This window comes from Coptis chinensis, chromosome 4 (genome assembly GCF_015680905.1).
Source record: "Coptis chinensis isolate HL-2020 chromosome 4, ASM1568090v1, whole genome shotgun sequence".
NCBI classification, from domain to species: Eukaryota; Viridiplantae; Streptophyta; class Magnoliopsida; order Ranunculales; family Ranunculaceae; genus Coptis; species Coptis chinensis.
The window spans coordinates 20,767,416-20,772,488 of record NC_141459.1 but is presented as its reverse complement, the minus strand read 5'-3'; the positions used below and the strand labels follow the sequence as shown (position 1 = coordinate 20,772,488).

Sequence of the window (5,073 nt, the reverse complement as noted above, 5' to 3'; positions counted from 1 at the left end):
TGTAGATGTACCACGTTATAAACTTATACATTTTAAAATGCATACACACCACGCATTTTAAAATACAGATACAAAATGCATTTGATTATTTATTTTGTGGGTTTGATTAACTACTATTAAATGAAACGGGTTGGTTTAGAGTTTATTGTTTATAAATTTAGAATATAGGGATTAGGGTTTAGTGTCTTAAGGTTGCTTAGGGCCTAGTTTATAGGGGTTAGGGTTTAATGTCTTAAGGTTTAGGGTTTAGGCTTAGGGTCTAGTTTATAAAGATTTTGGGTTTAGTGTCTAGTGGTTTGGAGTTTAGACTTAACGGACTAGTGTCAAATGCCTCCACAAAATATTGGAGGCATAATATTTTTAGTTTTTTCATTACCGAAAAGCTAGGGTCTTGTGAGGGTGTACTTTCATAAGATAGCATCTGGGCCACTCATATAGGCACAAATCTTGGTGTATTGCAAGAAAGAAGTATTGTCCAAGGGCTCTCATTCCTCAAGACTCATACATCTGATGCACCCTAGATGCCCTATTTTCATTATATGCATTTTTAAATGTGGCGCAAGGTAGTTATAAGTGAATTTTTTGTGTGAAATTTAATTTTTTGTTTTGTATCCCACTATGTTACTCGGTAGATAGTCGGTTATGTTTGTTTTCAAGTGAGGATATTTTCGTCTATTCCTGGTAAAGTTGGATAACAGGTGGTTAGTTCTATATTCTGGTCAAATTGGGGTATTAAATTCTAAACAAATTTAAGAGGAGTCTTAGGACTACTAAATATTTATAACTAACTCCTCTAGACTAATTTTCTGATTGTGTATGTCCGGATACAACAATTAAGCAAGTATCAAGGTACACTTACAAACAATTCTAACAAGGTGCAAATAAAAGAACCTTGATGCCAAGATGAAAAAACAGTCGTTCAATGGCACTGCCATTTCAATCTCTCCTCTCAAAATGCAAAACTTTTGAACAAATAAAACAAGTCCAGTCTCACCTCATAACAACTGGCCATTTCCAAATATGCCCTTCACGTACAAAACTCCTCGAAATATGCGCGATTTCACCATCCGGAAACCTTATTTACGCCACGCAAATCTTCAAAACAATTAAATTTCCTTCCACTAGTGATTGGAATGCAATCATTCGTGGGTTTGCAAAAAGCAATGTACCAAAACACGCATTTAAGTATTACAAGTCTAGTTTTTTTAGTAATAGACCTGATGCACTAACTTGTTCTTTTGTTTTGAAAGCTTGTGCCAGAATTTTAGCTATTTTTCAAGCTAGACAGATACATTGCCATGTTATTAGATTTGGGTTTCAAGCTGATGCGTTGTTGTTGACGACATTGTTGGATGTTTATGCGAAAGTGGGTGATTTCGATAATGCCCAGAGATTGTTTGATGAAATGGGTGTCAGAGATATTGCTACTTGGAATGTTTTGATTTCTGGTTTAGCTCAAGGGAGTCGAGCTAGAGATGCTTTGGATTTGTTTAAGAGAATGGGGTTTCAAGGGTTGAAGCGGAATGAGGTTACGGTACTTGGGGCGCTTTCTGCGTGTTCGCAGTTAGGTGCTTTAGGAGAAGGTGAAGCTGTTTATAGTTTTGTCAAGGAAAATGGTTTAGATGGGAATGTGCAAGTGTGTAATGCAGTCATTGATATGTATGCAAAGTGTGGGTCGGTTGAGAAGGCTAAGAATGTTTTCGATTCGATAAATTGTTCCAAGAGTCTTGTTTCGTGGAATACCATGATCATGGGGTTTGCTATGCATGGACATGGAGTGGATGCACTTGAGCTTTTTAATGAAATGGGGCGTGTTGGTGTGGTACCAGATGGAATTACGTACCTTGCTGCACTTTTTGCATGTAACCATGCAGGTTTAGTCTCCGATGGGCTTGGTCTGTTTAGAGCCATGGTAGATTCTGGGGTGAGACCGAACGTAAAGCATTTTGGGAGTGTGGTTGACCTTTTGGGTCGAGCAGGGCGTCTTGAAGAGGCTCACCAAATGATAACTTCTATGCCTATGGTACCTGATGTCGTTCTCTGGCAGACCTTACTTGGAGCTTCAAAGACATTTGGGAATGTTGCGATGGCAGAACGTGCATCTAGAGCATTAGTAGAAATGGGATCAAACAGTGATGGTGACTTTGTGTTATTGTCAAATATATATGCTGCCCGTGAGCGATGGGACGATGTTGGGAGAGTTAGAGAGGCCATGAGAAGTCGTAATGTGAAAAAGGTCCCAGGGTTCAGCTTCATTGAAGTGGAAGGTGTGATACACAAGTTCATTAATGGTGATCAAAGCCACCCGGGTTGGAGGGAGATTTACAGAAAATTAGATGAGATTGGTTTTAGAGTTAAGGAATATGGGTATGTGCCTGAAACTTGTTATGTTTTGCATGATATTGGAGAGGAGGAGAAGGAAATTGCATTATGTCATCATAGTGAGAAGTTGGCCATAGCTTTTGGTTTAATTAGCACTGGTGCTGGGACCTCAATTCAAGTGATTAAGAACCTTAGGATATGTGGTGATTGTCATGTTGTGTTTAAGCTTATTTCTAAGATCTATGAACGAGAGATTATTGTGAGGGATCGATCCCGATTTCATCGATTCAAAGAGGGTTCTTGTTCTTGTGGGGATTATTGGTGAAAGAGTTTAGCCTAATCTAAATTGACATGTGCAAGTCACTGCTCTCCAACCTTCAAAATCTCAACAACAAATTCAAGGAAAAGTGAGGAACTCTGTTCAGCATGTGAGACTTCTGTAGAATTTCAGCACACCCAAATGCGCCAACACCCTCAAGGCACCCCCATCAGCCATCATAGGATGAAAGATCCCCTTCTCCGGTTTCATGGCACTGTTTTTGTCTTGGTATCTATAGTGAGTGAGAGATTCCCAAGTATGGCGGTTTCATCTTTGCTGATTCTCATCCAAGGCTTTTATTACGCAAGGAGAAACACAATGTAAGTAATCTAACTATCTTATCACTGCTAGTCTTGGTGTGTGTGTTTTTTCAAAGTTAGTTTTAGATCCTAGAATTGTTTGATTGATGTTTTGAAAAGTAAGTCTGAATCAATTCCATTTTTTTTAAAATTTTCATATAAAACAGCATCGTCACTTGTCGAAGTCTCGGAGAAGTGATCCCCCTCTCTCTTTTTATTTGGGACGGGTAGTCTATCACGGTGTGCTTTGACCGCCATGGAGAAAATCATTTGGTGCTTTCGAGAGCTTCTTGAGGCCCTATGAATGCTTTTGGAGTCAAAACCTAATCATTTGCTTTCGGATGTTGTTCATGGGTAAGATTATTTCTTTTTACACATTTGAGTGGTTCTTTGGTATATGAGTATATCCAATTCGTTTGTAATCCCACTTGTGTTATAAAGCAAATATAGTCCCGTCGACAAGGCAATCAACATTATAATATACTAGCCATCACGGGCACGCCGATGAGTGTGATTTGGTCCCCGAGGATGTTAATGCGCTTAATAGAACACATATTTTTTATCCCTTTTCTGGTGATATCCGGCAAAAATCAAATAAAGAAGGTAGTATCATCCACAATAGTATTTGATGTGTTTTTTAAGGCTAAATCTCTATGGTCGCGAGATGTATGGTGCGCCATTACATCTCGACCACTCATACCAAAGGGATGCGTGTGTATTTAATGGCAAAATCTTGATCCAAAGACCCAATATTACTTGCACACCATACGACTGCGCGAAGACATGCTCTTTTTTAATATCGATGGAAAGAAAAAATTGAACTGGAATTACGGAAAGTTCTTGAACCCAAATTCACAAACCCGGTGTGAGAGAGGTATCATGATTGGGATCAATAAAACTTCGGGCATCCATTGAAAATTCTTGCAAAAACACTACTAATCCCGGATGTTTATCGAAAGTAACCGTCCATTATCATCTTCTTTAGATAATTTGTACCTCTTTGAAGTCGGCATGAGATCGATTATTTTTGTCTCTGTATGTATACCTAATGATCAAAGATTAATTGCGTTAGTTGCCTGTCGGCTGTCGCCTTAGCAAGATTATAGTGTAGAGATACACACTGTAAGAGCATTTCTAGGTGGACGCATTTGTGGTCGCATTCTTCAAATTTGAAGAAATGCTTCGGAATTTCCCGGAATTCCAACTTTAGGTGGGCGCGTTAGGTAGTGCATCACTGTTTGTTCGCATTCTTGTTCGCAAATTTGGCAATTTGGGTGCGGATGCGGATGCGGCACCAATGTCGCGCGCCATTGCAAATGTCGCCCCACAATTTTTTTGACTTTGACCCGGCTACCACGCAGCGCCGGTTACCTTTGTCGTAGCGCCACTCTGATGTCGTAGGGGTTTTTTTCACTTTACGGCGCCACTCCTAATGTCGCGTGGGTTGTTTTCAAATTATACATGGGCGACATTACAATTGTCGTGCGACAGTGCTAATGTCGCGTGGGTTGTTTTTTGGTATTGGTCGAAATTTGCGACCACCTAGAGTTGGTCGAAATTTGCGATCAACTTCTTCATTCGCATTCTTCAAATATGAAGAGTATACTACCACCACCTAGAAATGCTCTAAGGTTTGTCACAATTATCAGTAAATAAACTTTATACTTCCCCAGTTCTCTTTCATCGCAACCAAGCATTATTCTGTCTCTAAATACGTGATCGACCTCTACCGAGCATAATCACTTGAGCACCAAGAAAGCACCAAGACTGGCGTGGCTATAAAGACACGTGTAATCCCTATTTTCTTTTTTCACTACCTGGAAACCTTGTTTTCCATGCAGACAATGTATTTTAGATTATAAAAGTATCATAACTAATGTTCAAACACCACGAAAATATCAGATGTACTAAAGTATCTTGAAAATAAAGTACAATCAAAATTTTAACAAACCAAAAGACGGTAGTTAAATCTAGCATACCAAAGGATAAATTGAACTTAATATAATATTTACGGGAAAAGGCAAATAAGTAACGTTCCCAAGCGAATCAGAATTTAGCAAATACTTCTGTCCTTCACGTCAGATTTCAGCTAAAATAAAGAAGGTAGTATATTTTTTCTTTTCGATGAGATAA

The 5,073-nt window shown here is 39.0% G+C and overlaps 1 pseudogene; it reads left to right on the top strand.

Moving 5' to 3' along the window:
* Positions 1–836: 836 nt before the first annotated feature.
* On the top strand, positions 837–2,966 carry LOC147502516 (pentatricopeptide repeat-containing protein At1g34160 pseudogene; annotated as a pseudogene).
* Positions 2,967–5,073: the final 2,107 nt, after the last annotated feature.